The sequence below is a fragment of the Ursus americanus genome, chromosome 21, assembly GCF_024610735.1.
Source record: "Ursus americanus isolate L20-20 chromosome 21, mUrsAme1.1.p, whole genome shotgun sequence".
NCBI classification, from domain to species: domain Eukaryota; kingdom Metazoa; phylum Chordata; class Mammalia; order Carnivora; family Ursidae; genus Ursus; species Ursus americanus.
Window position 1 is genome coordinate 15,738,841 of NC_142147.1, and position 23,072 is coordinate 15,761,912.

A 23,072-nucleotide genomic window follows, 5' to 3' on the forward strand; every position below is an offset into this window, starting at 1 on the left:
ATAAGCTTTATAAAACATTAATTTTGTTATCATGTTATTAAGGCTTTTTCTTCCAATAATAGCAGTATTGAGAACAAATTATACCCAACATTAAGCACTTAGTATGAACCAAGAACACTGTGACACACTTTCCTTGCAGTTTCTAATTTAATCAGTGACAACCCTGTGTTGTAAGTATCATTATGCTGTAGGAATAAACAATAGTAAGAGACGTATTTTCTGACCCTTCCCACATAGACCCTTCTTCTCAAATGTGCTTTTGATACTCCCGTATCACAGCTTTGCTCCCATTTTCCTTATTCCTTGAAGGCTATTCTGCTTTAATGTCTCAGGATAATCCTATCCATCCTTTGGTTCTCTGGGCAGACTCCAAGGTGGAATAAAATGGAATGGAGAAGAAATTCGATTCAGAGTTTCTAAGCACATTTGTTGTAAAATAAACGTGCTAATTCCTTCCCCCTGCAGGATCAAAAGACAGCTTTACACTAGTGAGTTGGACTTTCCTGGCCCCTTCATTAGCCAGGTTGATTCTTTACAAACTGACTACACTGACCCTCTGGCTCTTTTTGCAGTTTCAAGACAGCCTCAACTTGGTTCTTCCAAGTGGCTCATCAGACTGAGCTGAGTTAGTGCAGAGCTTCCAGCCAAGTAAGTCCTCTCAGCACGAGATGTCAAACATAAGACAGCTAATGCTGAGAGCCAGAGGAAGAAGGCTCTTCTTGACCCTGCTCTGAGACTAGTGCATTCACAGAGAAGTGGCTGGCAGGCTCCCTTTGATGCACTGAACAATGAACAGCAGGAATTAAGTCTTACCATATCCATTTCATGCCTGTGTGTGTGTGCGTGCGTGTGTGTGTGTGTGCGTGCGCGTGGGTGTCACGTGCACATACTTCATCCTAGCAAAAGACAATGTGAAGAGTCTATGACCTATTATTTGAAAATAACCCACACAGGATCACAACTGGGCAGAGAGATCCTACAGGCTGGACAATGGTAACGGTAGGTAGAGCTGGGCACGCTTAGAATCCATTTTACAAATGAGGACATTGAAGGCAAATGAATGGTCATAAGTTTCCCACATTACTTGTGTTTGATCTGTGTTCTAAGCTTCCCCCAGTGTGGACATTTGCGCACAAGGTTCACAAACCATGGTTGAATTTTAAGTCTTCGTTGGGCTCTTCTTGAATGAGATAATAATGATGCCCATTCCAATGTAGATGGTCAGTATGGACATAATCTTTCCCTGCACAGTTTCTATAATCCAGAGTTGTTGTGGGACAGCTTCTCCTTCTAGTGGCTTCTAGACTGGAAGTGACATGGTTAGAGACACCCACTTGTTTGTCAGCACAGTGTTAAAGATGGAAAAAAATCTGAAGTTTAATTTTTTTGGAAGGTAGGGCATACACTCTCATGTTTCCACAAAATGGCATCACCTCTATCATCTCAAACCAGGTTTTTTGTTTGTTTTTATTTTTTACAAGTTTATTGGTCCTGTCTGGCCCCTGATGGAGTATAAATCCGTGATTGCTGCACCAGATACATTTTACTACTTATATGGGCCTTAGAATTATAGACTCAGAAGAGACCTTGGACTCTAAAACTTAGAGTCAAGTGGCTATCAGGCTTGAATTTAAAAATTTATTGGTGGAAGTTGGGATATTTTCTTTAAAGATTATCCTGAGCAGAAATCCAATATATCAAACTGATAAAAGTGCAGCTGTTTTGTCTCCAGGTGTGTTATGGGGTGGAGGAATGAGAAGGGAAGGCTCCAAGTACTGTATCATTGGGTTTCCTCCTGGCCTCTGATGTACCTAGAAGGTAGGGCTCTGAGGTACCCAGTTTGAAAACCGCTGAGAAAGTGTGCTTCTTCACTTTACAGATCAAAAGTCAGGGGCCTGGAGGTGGCTCGGCGACAGTTCCCAGTTACAGTTCTCTTTCTCATCAGTGCGTCTAACATCTTGCCCAGTCAAATCTTTAAAAGTAGCTTAATAAACCCCCAAAACCGTGCGGTTTAGTTATCAGGACCAATTAAATAATTTTCATCATATTAATAATTTATAAATATATACTTCATTAATGAAAAATAATTTATTTTAGTTATTTAATTTATTATGTAGTTTATTTTATTTGTACATTTAATTTATTTCATGTATTTGATTTGGAACATTTCTTTGCACTTTTACTTTCTTTTTGTTTTTATTTTTTTAAAGATTTTATTTATTTATTTGCCAGAGAGAGAGAGAGGGAGAGTGCACAAGCAGGGGGAGCAGCAGGCAGAGGGAGAAGCAGATTCCCCACTGAGCAAGTAGCTGGATGTGGGACTTGATCCCAGGACCCTGGGATCATGAGCTGAGCCGAAGGCAGACGCTTAACCAACTGAGCCCCCCAGGCGTCCCTACACTTTCACTTTAGAATGTGATCCAGTGGTACCCTTGAGGCTGTAGACCTGCAGAGTCTGTGTATACCCCTTTAGAGTTCTGCTCAAGTTGGAATAATCTGTTAGGGCAGAAATATGCGTGAGGATTGTGAGCAAGAAGACCAGTTTGAAATCAGTGTATACGGTTTTTTATCTATGTGACCTTTGGAAAGCTATTTAATCTCACGGAGTCTTACTTAGCTCTTTTTAAGAGTAAGAATCTTAATGCCCAATTTATGGGGGTGTTTGGAATATTAAATTATGTAATGTCAGGGGTTCACTCAGTGTTTGGAATGAAGAAAGCAGGCAGTAAAAGTCATGTCTGCTGTACATATACCATCATTTTAAAGGTTGATTCCACCTTCTAGACTCCTGCGTAGCCTGCCTTTGCACATATTAGGCACTCAGGAAATGTTTGGGAGTGATGAATAAATATTACTAAACATAAAGAATGTGTCTTGTCTTCAGACTCAAGGAGTATGTATAGCTAACAATTTTCCTATGTTCAGAATAAAGGGTGGTTGGTGGGGAGTGAATCTGTGAATTTCTGCCTGCCATACAATATGTGTTTTATAGACCAAAGGAGGCTATCTCAGAGGAAGGAAACTTTCCTAAAAAGAAAAAAAAAAAAGATGAAAGATCTTTCTTTCAACAAAGAACTGCTAGTACTTAACTCGTCAGGACAGGATTTTGAAAAACAGCATTCCCAAGTAGACCTTTGTAAAAAGCCTTAAAAAGAAGCAATGCAAACCCCATCTCCGCTAGCTTTTTATTATTTCTCATTGATAATGGCTTGCAAGAGCCTCATTTTAGAAAACTCAACACACAACTGTGTGAACATGAAAAGCAAACCTGCTTTCATAAAGCTGATGTTCCATTGGGTAAGTGAGGGCTCAGCAATAGCCTGGCCAATTATAGATTCTGGCTGTGTTTGCACTGTGCCCAAACAAGGGAAAGAAACACGAAAAATTCACCCCAAATGTGAAAATGTTTTGAAAAAAGAGGAACAAACTCTTGCTTATATTGAATGCAGTCACAAAGCACACATGCTTGAAACTCTTCTCCCCATATATATGCAACTTTTATGAGAAAGACAAATACTTGATCAGAATTCTGCAGTCTTTGAATTGTAGTCACTGACATTCCCAAAGATGAACTGATAAAAGTTTTAAGTAACTTGTAGATCATTAAATGATGTTTACATAGTTGAAAATTGATGGCGCATTAACCTATTCTTCAAATATTCATCAAATATTCAGATACCAGACAATGCTCAATTTGCTGGTGATACTGAAGGGAACAGAACAAAATCTCAGGTAGCTTATATTATAGTGAGAGTAATTGAAAACTAGTTCTGAGGTATTTTGAACACGGTACCGAATTAGGTAGTGGAAGACCTTCATTATAATCCCGGTTCTTGTAACGTAGCAGGTACTTGCTTAATATTTATTTACAGAATTAATTCTGCCACTACCTGGTTCTGTATCTTGCACAAATCAGTTAAATTTAAGTTTTCCACAATCATAGAGTGTGAAAATTGTACTAAATGGTCTGTACAGAAGTTCTCAGTTTTAAAGTTCCATGATCACATAGATGTGATAACTTCATATTCTAGAATGGAAATCTTTAGTTTTGTTCTAAAAACATGCATTAAACAAATCACTCCTGACAGAGCTCTATGTTTATGGGAAACACACATTAAGAAGTCATGGGCACCTGGGTGGCTCAGTCAATTAAGTGCTGCCTTCACTCAGGTCATGATCCCAGGGTCCTGGGATCGAGTTCCCCATTGGGCTTCCTGCTGAGCCTGCTTCTCCCCTTGTCTGCTGCTCCTCCTGTATGTGCACTCTCTCTCTTTCTCTGTCAAGTAAAAAAAAAAAAAAAAAAGGAGTCATGATGTTTACCCTAAAATAGTAATCTGTTGAAGATTAATCTGTAGTATTTGTTAGTATGATTGGAGGAGAAGAATGGAGGCTGGTGTGACGATGGGAAAGCCTTAGAATGCAGTGAAATAGCCCATTCCCCAATTAAACTGTGTAAGTATGTGTGTGTATGCATAATTTATTTACATTATTTATTTATTATATATAATTTATTGTGTCTTGATGTCAACTAGTGAATAGCATACTATATATAACCGTATCTCTATATAGAATAGCACACTAAATATATATCTATCTAGAGGCAGAGGTAGGGCCCACATACCGAGAATGGACCACAAAAGAAATGGGTACAGGGCTATATTATAATGAGGTGCCAGAATGCAAACACACATGCATTTAGACGTGCTTACACTGGCAGAATTCTCGAGAAGTATGGTGCAGTTGCCACCTTGGTCAGGAGTCCAGCGTCACCAGGAGTCCAGTGATATGTAGTCCTGTTTGATGACTGCAGGGCTCTTTTCTGTTGGTATCAGGTTCAGTGCCCGAGCTGATGGTTATTGGTGAGTTGGGGATTCAGTCTTAAGGGTCCTTCTTCTGCTCTTGTGAAGTGCTCCTGCAATAAATTCTCTACTTGCTATTACAGAACATTCTCTGTGTATCATACTATATTTTGACTATTCTTGCATTATTAACCAGAATGGTGTACAGGAAGAATTTATTTTGAAGGCAGATAGAGTTTTCCTTCCAAGTAAACAGCATTCTGTGTATATTTAGATGGGTTGCTTATTTTCTTTGAACATCAACTTCTTCACCTTCAAATGAGTGGTACTGATAATAGCCTCTTAGGATTTGTGTTACAGATTCAATGAGTAAGAGATAACAAGTGCCTAGCATAGATTCTGGCACATAACTAGTGCTTCAACTTCAGTCTGGAATGTTAGAAATTTTCCCCTTCTCCTGAAATCTTTGTCAAAAGTTTAAGTTACTGTGAGCATTGATTCAGTTATTTTCATGGAATTCTCTAAGCACATAATCAAACTTGTACATCTTTAAAAACCTTTCTGTAATTTGATTACCATTAACAGCTACCCGATTTTATCTCATTTAACGTTTATTGATTATCAGGTATAACTGGTCATAGTGGAAACCCATATGGCTTTTGGTCATGAACTGAAGCATTGGTACACTCCTAGGAGGCTGGATTGCTAGATGGGTAGCTTGTTTGTGCCTTTTAGTTTAGCTTGCACTCAATCCCGAATGTATCATTTCCATATCACAATGTTTTGTTGCTTAGTTTGCGTTAGCGTGAAACTTTGTGAGTCAAACTGAACCCAAGGTGAACAGAACTCATGATGGACCGTTCTGGCTCTATGGACAGTGTTATACCATTATCAGTCACTTTTCCTCTCTACTAGGGCCTAGAAGCATGCCAGAATTTTTTTTTCAAAAGGTATATAATTCTTTGTTTTAGCTGGCATGCCTCTACTCCAGAAATGTGGGGGTTGCCATTGTGAATTTTTGCTCTTGGGTTTGTCATAAACTCCACACAGCATCTTTTTCACTACTGATACCTCCAAAACCATATATTCTTCTGGCTCAAATATCCTAGGGGGCAGAGTTTTTGCACTGCAGCCTGGACCTTCTGCAAAGTCCGCTTATGCTCTACTCCCTATTCAGAGATGACAGCCTTCTATGATACTTGGTATATGGATAAAAGTAGTAGCCCTAAATAATGAAAATATTGTCTCCAGAACCCAAAGAGATCCACCAGGTGATGTGCTTCCTTTGTTGTGAGTGAGGTGTAGGACTTCATAATTTGTCCTTTACCATGGAGGGGATATTCCAGCAAGTTCTGACCACCGAATCCCTAAAATTTTACTTAGATAGCAAAGTGCTGAAACTTTGTAGGGCTTATCGTTTCTCCTCTAGAGCACATGAAGCTTCCCAAAGCTTCTAACTTCATAGACATTTCTTATTTATCTCTTTTATTAGCATGGTATAATTGATGTACTGGAGCAAAACCCAAAAGTATCAGGCTGTTTCCAGGTAATTTAACTATATCTCAGAGGAAAGTTTAGGAATGCTTATAGGAATACAAGAAATAGCACCAAAAAGATAAAATTCAGTTTGGCATCCCATTAAAAATTACCAGGCATCAAAACAAAACAAAACAAAACAAAACAAAACAAAACAAAATAGCAACAACCAGGACAATACTCCCATAATTAGTGGTAGACAAGATATAAATGGTAGACAAAGACATTAGTAAAAAAGTATAAGTACATTCCAAATGTTCAAGAAACTAGAGGAAAGATTAAACATATTAAGTAAAGACGTGGAAAATATAAAAATGAAAATTAAACATTTAGAGATAACGATACATGGATGGGATTCATGGTAGATTAGAAATCTTGAAAGAAAATATTAGTGCACTCAAAGATATAGTAATATAAACTGTGCAAAGTGAAACATAGAAAAAAGACTAAAAAAAGTGTCTCAGTGAGCTGTGGGAAAATATCAAGAATATATATGTATATATCCATATATAAAGATAAATCTATAAATAAATGTATCTACATAATTGTGGCCATTATTTCTTCAAATAACCTCATGTCTTTTCTTGCTTTCTGGGACTTCAAAATACATATGATAAAATATAAAAATATGTATGATAAAAAATTTAAAACCATAGTACTGAGAGGCTCAGTAAACTCCATACCAAATAATAATCAAATCGCTCAAAAGCAATGACAGAGAAAAAAATCTTAAAAGAAGCCAGATGAAGAACATTTATGGAGAAACAAAAATAAGGATGGGAAGGATTTCTCACTGAGAACTGTGCAAGCTAAAAGACAGTAAAGCAATGACTTTAAAATGCTGACAGAAAGGAAAAAAAACCTTATCAACTTAGAATTCTTACCTAGCTAAACTGTCTTCCAAAAACAAAGGTAAAATGAAAACTTTTCAGACATACAAAAGCTGAAAGATTTTTATCACCAGCAGATCTGCCCTGCAAGAAATATTACAGAGAGTCCTTCAAGTAGAAATGGTAACTCTGTGGGTAAATATAAAGAATTATTCTCACCTAAATCTATTTAAAAGATAATCTAATCAACTTATCTTTAAAGCAAAAATAGTAACAATATATTATAACATTTATAACCTTTGCAGAAGTAAGATGTATGGCAACAAAAGCAAAAAGCCTAGAAGGGGAGAAGTGGAAGTATATTGCCAGTTGTTTTTTTTTTTATATGTGAAGTTGTATAACATAGTAAACTGTAATGAGGTAAAGATCAATACTATATACCCTAAAGTAACCACTACAATAACAAAAAAAGTTACAGCTAACAAATCAACAAAGGAAATAAAATGGAAACACAGAAATACTTATTGCAAAATAAGGCAGAAAAGTTGAAAAAAGGGAGGAAAAACCAAAAGGGACAAATAGAAAACCAACAGCAAGTTGGTAGAATTGGAACAACTATGTTAATAATCACAGTAAATATAAATGATAAGAATATCTCCCTCTCCCCAGATAAAATGCAGTGATTGTCAGAATGGTAATGGTGACAGATGGTAACTGCACTTATCATGGTGAGCATAGCATAATATACAGAATTGTCAAATCACTGTGACATACACCTGAAACTAGTATAATATTATATGTCAACTATACTTCAATAAAAAGAGGAAAAAAAACATATAGTAGCAAGTATACACCCATCGTATCACTGCAGGTATGATTACACATATTAAAGGTAGAATAAAGAAATATTATGAACACCTTTATGACTATAAATTTGACAAACTAGATGAAGTGGACAAATTATTTGGAAGACAAAAATTACCAAAGTTCATTCAAGAAGAAATAAGTAACTGGAATAAACCTGTATTTAATATGAAAGAAATTAAATTTGTGGGAAAAACATTTTCACAAAGAATACTCAAGGCCCAAATGGCTTCACTGGATAACTCTATCAAACACTTAAGGAAGAAATAATACAAATTCTACACAAGCTCTTTTAGAAATTTGAAGAAGGAAAAAGTTCCAGCACATTCTGTGAGACCAGCATTATACTCACAGCAAATTCAGAAACACTCAATACAAGAAAAGAAAGTTACAATATATATATATATATAATATTAATTATATAATATAATTATATAATATTATATATATTATATAATATATTTGTGAAGTGAATTTGTGAATTATATAATAAAAAATTCTTCGTGTTTTAGCAAATTGAATCCAATAAGTAGTAAAAAATATAGTACATTATGACTAAGTGGAGTTTATTCCAGAAGTGCTAGGTTGAATTAAGATTTAGAAATTAATCACTGGAATTTACCTTATTAAGAAATAGGGGGGAAAGATCATTTCAGTAGATGCAAAAAAGCATTTGAAGTAATCCAATATTCATTCCTGATAAAGACATGGAGCAAACTTGAAATCAAACAGAACTTGCTCAACTTCCTTAATACTTAAGGGTGAAAGACCTAATACTTTCCCCTTGAATCAGGAACAAAGCAGGAATTTTTTCTCTCACCACTTCTATTTAACAGTGTATGGTGGATCTAACCAGTGCAGCAAGGCAAGAATTTTTAAAAAGCTATCCATACTGGAAAGGAAGAAGTAAAATTTTTTCTTGCAGAAGACATTGCCATTTATGTAGAAAATTGGATGGAATCCACAAAATAATCAAGGGCACTAATAAGTGAATTTTACAAAGTTGCAGGATAGAATATCGATGTATGAAAATCAGTTGTATTTTTATATATTAGCAATGAATCATAAATTGAGATAAAAAAACCAAAACCAAAACCACTTACAGCATCAGAAGTATGAAATGTAGGATAAATATGACAAAAGATTTTAAAGATGTATACCCTGAAAACTACAAAACATTGCTGAAATAAATTAAAGATGAACTAAATAAGTAGATTGAAAAATTCAGTGTAGTTACAATGACAATTTTCCCCAAATTGACCTATAGATTCATTACAATCTTAAATCCCAGCAGGCTATTTTTTTAAAAAGAAATTTGATATACATATTCTAAAATTTAAATGAAAAAGTTGAGGACCTAGAATAGCCAAAGGAATTTTGAAGAACAACATTGGGAGGCTTTTTACTACCTGACCTTAACGTTTATTTTATAAAACCACAAAAATGTAGACAGCATGGTACTGTCATTATGACAGAGAAATAGATCAACCGAACAGAATAAAGTCTAGAAATAGACCCACATGCATATGGTCAGTTTATTTTTGACAATGGTCCACATCTTGCACCAAATACAAAAACTTACTCCAAATGGACCATAGATTTAAATGTAAAATTTAAAACCATAGCACTTTTAGAAAAAAAGCTAAGAGGAAATCTTTGTGACATTGGGTCAGGCAAAGGTTAATTAGTTGTAACACCAAAATTGTGATCCATAAAATGAAAAAAATGATAATTTAGACTTTATCAAAATTAAAAACTTCTGCTCTTTGAAGGACACCATTAAGAGAATGAAAATGACGATCCAGGCAGGGCAAAAATACTTGAAAATCCCATACTTAAATAAAGGACTTGTATCTGGAACATATAAAAAACTCTCAAAACTCAGTAATAGCAAAACAAACAACCCAGTAAAAATGGGGAAAAATTAGACAAACTCTTTACCAAAGAGGGTATATGAATGTCAAACGATACTATGAAAAGATGCCCAATGTCATTAATCATTAGAGAAACCCAGCCACAGTGAGATCCTACTTCACAAATGTTGGCAAGAATACGGGCACCTTCAGCTCTCATACACTGCTGATGGAAACGTGCAACCACATTGGAAAAACAGTGTGACACCTTTTAAAGTAATTAAACATAAACACTTTCTACCCCGACCCAGCCATTTCACTCTGAAGTATTTACAGAAGAAACGAAAGCATGTATCCAAAGACTTACACTCAGATGTTCATCATAGCAGTTTTATTTGTAATAGTCAAAATCCCACAAAATGAAGAAAGCCAAAAAGCAAACCCCATTCACCTGGATGGACAAATGTTATGTGATATATCCACACCACAAGATACTCCTCCACGATGAAAAGACATGAACCGTTGATGCCGTGCAAGAGCATGGGTAACTCTCCAAATAATTACTCTGTGAAAGAAGCCAAACAAAGACTACATACCATATGATTTTCTTTATTTCAAATTCTAGAAATACAGACCCATGTCTAGTGATAGAAGGTAGATTGGCAGTTGACTGAGAATGGGGTGTGGTGGGGTGAGGGGCTGGACCCGCCACCACAAAAGGAATGAGGAAACTCTAGGGGCGCCTGGGTGGCACAGCGGTTAAGCGTCTGCCTTCGGCTCAAAGCGTGATCCCTGCGTTATGGGGTCGAGCCCCACATCAGGCTCCTCCCCTAGGAGCCTGCTTCTTCCTCTCCCACTCCCCCTGCTTGTGTTCCCTCTCTCTCGCTGGCTGTCTCTGTCAAATAAATAAATAAAATCTTAAAAAAAAAAAAAAAAGAAAGAGGAAACTCTTCTTGGTGAGTGATAAGTTTATCATCTTAATTGTGATAATGGGTTTAGATTTACTTATCCAAATATACACTTCAAATATATGCAGCTCATTACATGTCAATCCTCCCTCAGTAATATTGTTTAAAAACTCAAGTGGTACACCGTGATTGGTAAATCATATCATATGTAAATTTTACCACAATAAAGCTGGTATAAAAACTAAAAATCACAGACATGGTTAAAAAAAAGCCCACAGAACTCCTGTTTACTCTGGTCATTTAGAATTTTTATGTTCTTAGGGAAAAGTCACTCATATTGCTATGGCACGGCTAGTAATGTATGAGGAGGCAGAGATAGTTGTCATTTGCAGAGATTATCTCATTTTATCAAAAAAAGTAAATTTGTAAAATCTTTCATGCACACAAATTTCACTACAATGTGTCTCACACCTCACCATCTATCTGTAATAAAAACATGATTTATAAAAAATTAGAGTATTAGAATGTGAAATATATGACTAATGGACTCTTTTATCTTGAGAAACAAGGATTTTTAGAATTTCTTGTAGCTGCTGTGCTAGCCATAAGTGGCCCTATGTGGAGTACACTAAGACAAAGGCCTAATTGAGCTACTTTAATTTGCTTCCACTCTGCAGTCTAATAAATGCAGATGTCTTTCCAGCATTAATTTATATCTACATGGCAGAATTTTATTAGGTACAGCCAGCCCCATTTTAATTAAGCATCCTTACTTGGGTTGTGCATTGTCTGTGCTTTCGGCCCATCAGAGTGAGCACTTAGTCAATTAACTATTTTATTAACCAATTGATTTTTGCTGTAGGTCCCTACCTTCTCTTACCAGTTAGAAATGATCACGAAAGGTAAATAAATTGGTTCCTTTCATCTCTAAAAAAGCCACAATAAATAATGAAACGTTTCAAACAGGGTTTCTGTGGGGGAACCCAAACACAAATAAAAAATACCTGCCATTTATCCTGGGATGTAAAAACTAACTGCTTGCAGTTGCATCGTATTTGAATAAATCATATTGTCACACTGACCTTTATTGATATACTCTTTCCCAACTTAAAGCATCAATCCTACTGCTTTAAAGATCTTTTGTTGTACAAGCCCTGCAGATCCATCAGGTAACGAAATAACGATTTGCTATCTGTGGACTTCGTCAATCAATAATATAACAAGATCCTCAGTAGCTTCGTCCCAATCCCTCACCCCACCCTATTGTCTCTGTTTGCATTTCTAGTTATTCAATGTACTGCTATCATTAGAGACCCAAACTGTTACTTCACTCAGGGAAAAGACAATGTATGGCAATTGGCTTCTCAAGACAGCACACGTTTCTAGTGCATACTATATGTGTTTAATTTGGCCCAACAGACGCTCTGTGGCCAGCAAAGGGTTTAATTTGGTAGGGATAGTTTTTTCTAGACAAATAAGATTTCTCACAAATGAACCCAAAAGTTTCAACTCAATGCACTGTTGTCCTCCCCCATTTTGTTTTGGGTGTGGTTTACATAGATAGAGAAAGCTTATTATCTTAAGGTCATCATTGGGATAAAGGGTATGCTAATGCATGGAAACTGGACCTGTCTTGGAATATGTAGTATACTTGCTTACCCTAATTACATACAAAATATAGATTCTAAAACTGAAAAGTGGAAGAAAGGTTTTTTTGTGTGTTCATTCTCTTAATACCACCTGTTCTTCCTGTCAGCGTTCTCCCCATGGGAAAGGCCATTTAAGATACTCATTTTCTAAGGACTCAGGACTAGGAATGAAAGTCCTATATTGAAATTCTGATACTTTCACTAACAAGCTGTGTTATCTTAGACAAGTACCGCTACTCTCTTGAAACCAGGTTCCTCGTATGTATTTTTCAATATTTTATACATGCCCCATCTAACTTTAGAGTTAACTTTGAGGGCTTGACAGTATTAGTAAAAATAATAGTCATTCTTTATTGAGCATCTGTTGTCCATTGGGACATTAGGCAATTTTCTTAGGGTTACCTAGGCTTACATAGCAGGATGAGGATTGAAATCAAAGCCTGCCACACACTGTCTTATGCTTCTTCACTCTGCCAAAGCACTAGACAGATGCACAGTGGTATTATAGCCATTATGATGATTAATAGTCATCATGAAATGTAGGACCTGACACCCAGAGGTGATGTTGCCCTTTCCTTGAATGGAAGTTACACCATGCCATTAGACAGATAATTATAGTGAGATTTTTCAAAGGCAAATTTTTGCCACTGTCTTCATGCATGGCCTTGCTAGCTCTCCAGGAGAAGCAAAAAATAACAACGCTGATTGATTTCCCTTTGCCACTTACTTCAAGTGGTTCCCATTTTAATGCCCTTCCTGATTGTGACTTCATTGTCACTTGAAACTGCTGATATTTCAGCATCCACACAGGCTAAACAGTCGGATTCCTCAGCAAGTTCAAATGTCTGCACAGCAGGGAAAAAAATACACCATCTTTTCTAAAAGCTGTTTTGGAGATTCTCTTAGAAGGCATGGCTCTTCCTTCTTTATACTCCAATAGGCAAAAATCCACCCATCCCCTCCCTTTCTGTGACCAAACTCAACTATCACAATAACACAGAGTCCAGCTGACTTAAATCACTGTGCTCTTTTATCGTAGTCTAACCATGAATTCCAAATCCTTTGTGAAAAAAAAAAATCCATCTTGTAAAAGGCATGCATGCTATTCCATGACAAAATAGAAAGGTTTCACAGAAGTTCCACAAAATTGGTCATATAGTACCATGCTGAATTCCCCAAAGCTCCACAAAATGTCCTGTGTACTTTTAATGAGTGAGGCCTTGGATTCTACGGATGGTGGGAATATTTGTTTCTCTGACAAGTGGGTCGCCTCTCCTGAAGATCCTTAAGAGGTACTTTAGCCATTTTCTCTTTATACTTCTTCCTCTAGAGAAGTCCATAAAGGACAGTGAAACTTTATTAAGTATACATTAAAATCCAGGCATTATGCATGAAAAGAAGATCACCATGTTGAGTGTAGACGTGGGCAGTTTATATGGATTAAACTGAGTTGGTAGGCTGCATCTCACTACCCAGAGCAAAAGGAGAACCATGCACTATACAAAGCTAAAGGATACATTTAGGTTAAAACAAGAACCTGGACTGTTTGGGGAAGTGGACAGGAGGATTCTGTAGTTCCCATCTGTCCTCTAACAAGTAAAACCATAGGCAGTCCAATTTATAAATGGATTGGGTTTTAAAAACTGTCTTTGTCATAAGAAGAACAAAGACTTTATTACTTTATTAACCACTAGCAAAAAAGAAAAAAAGGAAAAAATGCCAAAATAAATGGTCAAGTTGAGGAGGATGAAAAAGCAAGCGGTTTGTTTTTTCCTAATAATCTGCAATATTTTATAATAAGTGAAGATCGAATTATCTGTCAGAGCTAAGTTCAGTTCCCTTGCTCAGTTTCTTGTGATATTCTTCGCCAATGCTCAGAAATATGAGCTCATTATTGACCGTTGGACCATCACTAAAATGCTCCACTGTGCCCTACCTAAACTTAGAAGTGCTTAATGGCACCAAATAATTATTTCCTATTCCCAAATGAATTTCTTATTCTATCACTATAGCAGATATCAGTTAATATTTAATGGAGAGATTTTATTGAATTAATTCATGCCAATATATAAATGATTAATATCCTCTTAATGTTCCAGCGATAGTTCAGTTTTAAAGATGAATGGCCATTATCACAGAGGATTGCCCAGAAATGTCCAATTAATGAGACCTGAGGAAAAACTGCAGAAGGCGTTATAGGAGGGGTGGACAATATCAACTGAGATCATTGTAACCTGGGATTTTTATCAAAGCATTTGTCAGGAATTATTCAACCAGAATTTGCTATGAACACAATAGTTTAGAAACAAAGCATTCAAAAGAAATATTACCGATCGGTAACTTCAACTTGAAGAGTTCCACCTCCCAGTAGGGAAAATAGAGCCTAAAATAATGAATGTCAAGTACAACTACAGAGGTAACAGAAGGTATCTGGCATACATTTCAAAGATTTTTCCTTCCAGATAAACTTTTCTGGTTTCTCAGTTTCAGATGAGTGTCAAAGGATGAGTATGAACTAGTTATATAAGGAGAGTGGGGAAGGGAGGTGTGAAACATTTCAGTCTACAGCACTGTTGAAGTCAGAGTCTCAGCAATTGGCACACTTAGTAGGGTGATCGAAGAAGCTTTAACAAAGGGACTATTTATGAGGCTAAATATGGGGCTAAGGAAAATTAATAAGGAAAGGTGAAGCATCTTCAGGTCAAGTAAAGCTGGAAGCTTTTGCCACTTTTAGGATTGAAGGGACGAAGGGAAGGAGCGATTACCAAACCTGAGCAAGACCTCAGAGCTCTAAAGAGCAATATGGTCTTTATTAGAGAAATAAAGCCATTGCCAAACCATGGCCTGGAAGGGAAGAAGTCAGGGAGAGAACTACCCTGATCTCTCTTCCAGCTCTGTGATGTTCTAGAGTTTTCCATAGACTGAACCCAGCACAATGCCAAAGGAACCTGGGTCTCCTGAAGCAAGAGAAGAGTGAAGAGGGAAACTGGAAGAAGAGAGGTAGAATAACTGGCGCAGATGTGAGGATGAAAACCATCACTGTGCATTTTCTGTTGCTGGAATGTGAAGTGTAGGAAACAGAGTGGCAAGAATAAAAGCCAGCTGTGATCATATGACTTTTATGCTTGAGACCTTTCCACAGAGAATTTCATTGTCTTCTGAAAAAAGCTTGTAGTGTGACCTGAAGACCCAGTAACATCTGGCCCCCTCTCTGCTTCTCCAGACTTATAGATGATTCTAGAAGTTCTGATAGGGAGGAAGAAGAGCTTGCCTGAAGGCAAACAGAATAATTTGTGGTCTAAACAAAAACTAAGGCAATAAAAATTAAAATGGCAAGGAAGATAAAACTTTGAGAGATAATGATGAAAATAAAATCATCAAGATTTGATTGAAGTATGGGAAAATAATAGCTAGGCAATGAAAGGGACAACCAGATTTCTGGTTTTTTTTTCTCCCCCTAGAATGAGGCTGACAAAAATTAAATGAAAATGCAGAGAAGAAAGGGAGGTTTTGCGAATGCCCATTTGCAAATTTGAGCAAATAACTGATACTGGAGTAGAGTAAGCGTGACATGTTGGTAGAGATTTGAGTTGGGATATATATTTCAGAGGCCCTCACCATTTATGTGCAATGGGCACGGTCCGAGAACTTGCAGTAATTTGGAGATGGTGGAGTAGTAGAGGCCATGAAAAACAGAAATGAAAAATAGTCTCCCAATACAAGAGGGATGAGGAGAGTGATGATGGTAAAAATTCTGTTGGGCATATCAGTTAAAAAGCCATTGGTGACTTTTGGAAAAAGTAGCTTCACAGGAACAGTGAAATGTATGATAATTGAAGTTTGAGGGATGAAAGAGGGCTTGGGACACGGACACAATGAGTGTAGATAATTCTTCTGGGAGGTTTGGACAAGAGGAAGAGGACAGAGAATATGGGATGGTAAAAAAAGAATCAGGATCAAGGAAGAGGATTAAGAGGTGAGAGAATGGCACCTGCCTGTCACTGATGACAAGGAGCAAAAATGAAAGGCAGATTTGAAGTTATGGGAAAGAGAGGGCTGAAGGGATGAATCATTGAATTCAGCCTTGACTTCTCTAAGTTCTGAGCCTTTTAAAAACTACAGTAGAGGTTGAGATTTCTGAGTTGGGCAAGTGAGTTTGTTTCTTGTAATTTTGAGATTGCAATACACTCATTCCTGAATGATGCAACTGTTCCATGATTCTTTCCTTAGGAGTATAAATCCAAAGACTTGTGGAAAGCAATTAGAGACATGTCTCTAGAACAAGTCACTTCTTATTATCGTTACTACCAGTAGGCAGCCAGAGTATGGAAGTGACTTGTTTAAGATACAACAGGTAGTCAGTGGGAGGCAGGATCTAGAACCGACTACTGTTCCTAAATGTGCTCACCATGATTCCCACTCATCTTTAACCTTTATTTCAAAATCAGCTTAGGTTTTACTGAATAAATCACTTCGCTCCCTCTTTCTGATATTGTTTATTCCTCTTGTCAATAGATTTTTTATTTCTTCTATTTTTTTTAAGATAAAAAAATTATTTGAGAGAGAGAGAGAGAGAAAACATGGATGGGAGGGAAGGGCAGAGGGAGAAGGGGAGGCAGACTCCCTGTTGAGAAGGGAGCTCAATGCAGGGCTTGATCCCAGGACCCTGAGATCATGTCCTGAGCCGAAGGCAAATGCTTAACCAACTAAGCCACCCAGGCACCCTTATTTCTTTTATTTCTTCTTATAAGTTTCCTCATTGGAAATATGAAGACATTCATCCCATTCTACTCTGGCCACTCAATTCATGAATAATATCCAATTGCTTATTATTGTGTTCACATCATGGCTAAGAGTACGGGCTCTGAAGTTACATTGTATGGGTTCAGATCCTATCCCAGACACTTAATGGCTATATAGCTCCAGGCAGTATGTAATGCACTATGCCTCAGTTTCACCATCTGAATAGTAGGGTCAACATATTAAATTATCATAGGGAAATTAAAAGAGTAAATGTATATAATAAACACAGTACAAAGCACTTTCTGTAGTAGTGTTGATGGTATACTAGTAGTAAGTCTATTAACTGGCACACGTAATAATTCAAATAATAATTTACTCAAGCAGATAACTCATTCTCATTATAAATAACCCCGTCATGCCACATGGTTCATATTCTAAGGAAGCAACGCTTTTCAAACTGAGTGAACATCCAACCAGCCATGATTGTAAGATGCAGTAATAAAGACATATAGATCTAGGCAAACCAAACTGGGTTTCAATGATCATATTAGACGAGTCTTTCTCTGGAATTGTGTAATGAAATTTATCACTTTCTGTACCCTGCCTCAACCAGGGAGAAGGAATCCATTAGCCTAGGTGAGTGACTCAGGGCTCACCTGCCAACTCCATACCTCTTTAAATATGAAACTTTGTGTTCATAGGGGCTTAAGATTTTGCTTAAGATTTGATATGGTTCTTGATCTTGCTGGCTAATACTAACTGCTTGGGCAGCTAAAGTGTGGTTATCCTCTTAGCACTCTTTTCAAATAGAAATGTCTGAGTTGAGGTATAAATTCTATGTTCATTTTTTTCATAAGCCCTTATCATCTGTATCATTGAAGATGGAACGTAAGTGCCAATGGGTATTAAACCATTTGAAAGTATTTAAAAAATTAATCTCCATATCTTTTCACCAGGTAATATATATTTGATAGGTTATTTGCTCTGACCAAAGATGAGTTTTGACTGATAGTATATCTCCCTACATCTTGTGGGTATGTGGGGTGAGGTTTCTGCTGGAGAAACTGTCAACTCAAAACGGGAAACACGACAGTAAGCTTTCCTGCTTAGGACTGGAGTTTGAACATTATATGCCCTATTTGTCTGAAAAGAATAAACTATGCTTTATATCTGATTTTTCGAAGGTTTCACAGATTATGGCTAGGTCAAAAGTGACTTATGTTCTATTATTTAAAATAGTTTCTGAAACAGGTTAAGTGTAGAAAATTGCCATAAAAATAGCTGAAAAATTTAGGGACTGAGAGCTCTAGAGGACTTCATTCAGGACAAAATACAAACTTTTTGAAGAGAAAATGCAGTACATTCTTTTCCAAAATGTATATTTCAAAGCACTAATTTCTTCAGAATATGGACAGGGGCAATCCATGTGTCAAATAAGTTTGGGACACATAATAGAGTAAACATTCTTCTTAAATGTACACACAACAAGATGAACTATGTTATTACTATTGCTGTTTTCAATCATTACTCAAACACACTTATCTAAGATTTTTTTTTTTAAAGAAGCACTGATTGATACCCATGGATCAATCTAGAGTCCTGTTGAACACATTGTCAATTGCTTAGATTGAGAAATTCTTTGGTTTGTGGGGAGTAGAAGGTGGAAAGCCACTGCCTCAGATTTTCAAAACAGTTTTCAATAGAGTTTTGTAGGAACCTTTCCACAATAAAGTTCCTACAGTCATCTCCATTTGGTTTAGTACCAAATATGAGTCCTTCATCAGCAAGAACTCTGGAAAAGAAGATTAATACACATACTCCCTCCAAACTAAAGATTATTAACATTTAGTTTAGGATTAATTTACATTATATATTTAAAACATGTTATTATAGTCATAGTTATTTTCTCTAACATTTTAAATTTGAGATATCTTTTTGACTAAGAGATAAATGTGTAGAATTAAAGCAAAATTAACCAGTGATTATGAAAATATCTCTTACAAGTTCTATTTTGGCAGGAAAAAAGGGCTTAGAATCATGGAGATGGTGGGCAGCTTTTATGAGATGGAAGGCAAACCTTCAAGTAGCAGAGACTAGAAGATTTAGTCAAACTCAGTCATCTCTGCTGGTGTTGGATGGTGAGCCCAAAGGCACATGATTGCATTGCTCCGATCAGTTTTTCAGTTTCTCTGAAGCAGGGGCATTACTGCTTGTCTTAGAATGTTGTTGGGAAGAGTAAATAAAATTAGAAAGTGTAGGTAAAGTGCTGGCACATATAACTACTCTTCAGACATTGGCTTCCTGTTATTTATTTTCTACAGCACTGATTCTCAATTGAAGTGCTTTTGCTCCCCCAGAGGATACTTGGTAATATCAGGAGACATTTTTGGTTGTCACAACTGGGGAGAGTGCTATTGGTATTTAGTGGCTAGAGGCTAGGGATACTGCTAAACATGCTACTTCCATGGGACAGTCACCATAACAAATAATCACCCAGTTCAAAATGTCAGGAGTGCTGAGATGAAGAAAACCTGCTTTACGGCATAGTCATGAAGCACTGTTTCCGCTACCACTATATTTAGCTGTTTCAGCACCAGCTCAGAGCAAGTAGAGGCATGTCTTAAGGGACAAAAATAATGCTTTGGTGATGAGAAGCATTCAGAATCATGTAAGTCTAAACTATGAATACTGTACTCACTGTAGTCCTACAAAGTTAGCAGTAATGAATATATGGTGTTTACTTATGAACCAAAGTTGGTGACAAAAAAAAAAAAAATTACAACAACCCAAGAAGGAAGAGGCTGGGAAATGCTTCAGCAGGCCCAGAAAGGTAAAAATGTTGAACTGTCTTTTCTTCTTTATGAACATCAAACAGGTCTATTTCCCTATGAAATTGAGGAATCTAGCAATTGGTTTCAAGTTAAAGACCTATGATATTATATATCTAAGCTGTGCTTTTTCTTACAAGAAATCAGATGCTAGAATCCATACTGTGGAACTTTGGGGACATTTTAGCATATAACTAAGATAGGTTCAAAATATCAGACACCTTGAGATGCCATGATCTCTACCAGAAAACAGTCATCAGGAGTATTAAGAAAGGGAGAGGTAGGGCTGTGCTCCCTTTCCCCTGTGGTGTGGGGCCACATCTTTATGCCACTGGATCCTTCCAGAGACTTATTATGTTCCAGTGTCCACCCCCTATCTGTGGGGCAGGTGTCCCTTCAGGCCAGGAGTGGAGCAGAGCTGCCTTCTTGTCCACCATGCCCTGGGTGGTCTCCCAGCTCTTCCATCACCTGCATGACTCTCTGTATTAAATTCCCTCTGCGTTAAACATTCAGCTTGAGAGAGGTCTTTATTTTCCTAGTTGGGCTCTGAACAATAAAGCATTTTATGGGCAGTAGAACTGAGGGAGATGAGTTTTTTAACCAAAAGGGAATGGAGTAAGTCTTCTCGAAGGACATAAAGCCTGAATTCAAGATCCTAATAATAGTTCTTATTTATTCATTTTAGGATGTTTCAGGTACCACATTAAGTGTTTGTGATGTCAAACTGACTAAGCTGTGGGGTGCCCAGAGATTTGGTCAGACATTATTCTGGGTATGTTTCTGAGGATGTTTCTGGATGAGATTAACATTTGAATCAATAGACTGAGTAAAGCAGATTGCCCTCCCTATTGTGGGTGGGCCTCATCCAACCAGTTGTAGGTATGAATAGAACAAGAAGGCTGAGTAAGAGAGACCTTTCCTAGGTCTCTAGCCTGCGTACTGCAGATCCTGGGACTTGTCAGCTTCCATAATTACACAAACCAATTCCTTATCATTTATATTTCTATATGTCTATCCCTGTCTTCATCCATCTACATCTTCTATTGGTTGTTTCTCTGGCAAACATGATTACACTGTTCTTTACACCTTATATTATTTAATCCTCATAAATCATCCTCCAAAGTTGTATATTTATCCCAATTTACAGATAAAAATATGAGGCTCAAGAAAGTTAAGACACTTACCAAGGTCAGATTGTAACAATGTGAATACAGATTTCCCTGGCTCCAAATAATATGTTCTTAACACCTGGTATATAGGGTGAGCCATGTTTGCTGGGAAAGACACACCAGGATTTGCTTTCATATCAGTGAGTGTCCTCTCTCATTCTCTCTCTCTTTCCCTTTTCCTCTCTCCCATGGCTGGGTTTAGGGTGTGACTGACTGAGTACTTGTTGTTGAAGAGGATGCTTAGGAAAGCAAAGCATGATCACCTAGGATGTCCACAGTTAATTTTACTTTAATTGCCCTACGCTTGGAAATACAAGCATGGCTATAGCCTCCCTGAGACATTGGCGTCCACAAGTGTCTGTTGGGGAATGAACCTGGCTTCCAATGATGACACTTCAGGGGTCTCAGAATCAGAACTATTCTTAGTTTCTTAGCTATTTTGACACTCAAATTTTTTTTTATTTTATTTAAAAAAAATTTTTTTTAAAGATTTTATTTATTTATTCGACAGAGATAGAGACAGCCAGTGAGAGAGGGAACACAAGCAGGGGGAGTGGGAGAGGAAGAAGCAGGCTCATAGTGGAAGAGCCTGATGTGGGGCTTGATCCCATAACGCCGGGATCATACCCTGAGCCGAAGGCAGATGCTTAACCGCTGTGCCACCCAGGTGCCCCTGACACACAATTTGAAGTGGTCTTTGGAAGCAAGATTTTTATATTCTTTTACAAAGCCAATCATGCATTTATCTTATTTCACAAACACTTACTGAATGCCTACTGTTTTTAAAACAAATCATGCATTATATTAATTCCATAGAGTTAGAAGTTTTGAGACACAGGGGTTCTATAATCCAGATCTCGCTAAGGTACATTCAGTGGCTTTGACATCCCCCCCAATTCCCTTTGGCCATCCAATTAAATAGGTCAGCTACTAAAGTTTGATCAGACATTAAAAGATTCTGTTCCTTTTCAAGGCCTTATCAAAGATTTAGTATGTCTTTCTAAATGAACTAGGGGGCCATCCTTTGAAGCATCTGCTCAAAGACGAAGTGTCACCTGTAGAACAGTGGAAGGAAATGGTAATGTGAAGATTAAAAAAAATGTAGGGTCTAAGGGAAATAAAAATGTAGCAATGGCAGAAGGACTTTGGATGGTTCAGAAATACAGAAAATACAGGTAGATTTTGTCTGTAGAGTAAATGAAAATAAGAACAATAATTATAACACAGAGAGTAATTACTTTGTGCCAGCACTGTGCTGACTTATTCTTTACTGTATTTATATTTGCTTACTTTTTACCGTCTAAATAAAATAACCTTCCCAGGTTCTTCTGAATCATCGTTTGTGAAAAAAGGGAGAGGCTTGAATTACCTATATATTCTATCTCCTATTTAGGAAAATACATAACCTACATGAGGTTTAATTTTTAATTCATTCACTCAGTTAAAAAAACATTTACAAAGTCTTTATGTTCGAGACAAAAACATTGACATCAGACCCCCTTGTTAGAAATGCATAATTTTATGTCCCATTCCAGACCTACTGAATCAGAATGTGAATTACAACAGTCTTCAGGTGAGTCAAATGCACGTTAAGTTTGAGAAACGCCAAAAACAACTAACTCAGATGTTTTAAAGTATCTTTGTTTGCAGCTTGCTGGCAATCAAAAACAAATAAAAAAAACTTATCTTGGAAGAATTTAACTCCTTGGAAGAATCAGATCAATGGGAAAGCAGTTAAAAGTGCTAAATGCCTCCCCAAAATGTTGATCATGAAATCTGGGTAATGCAGGTAGCAGAGCAAACTGTATGGTTCTGTAATTATTGGTCCCACTGCGAAAAGAGCAGCTATTTATTTGTTTATTCTTAGTTTTCCTTTTCAAGTTGGCCAGCTTT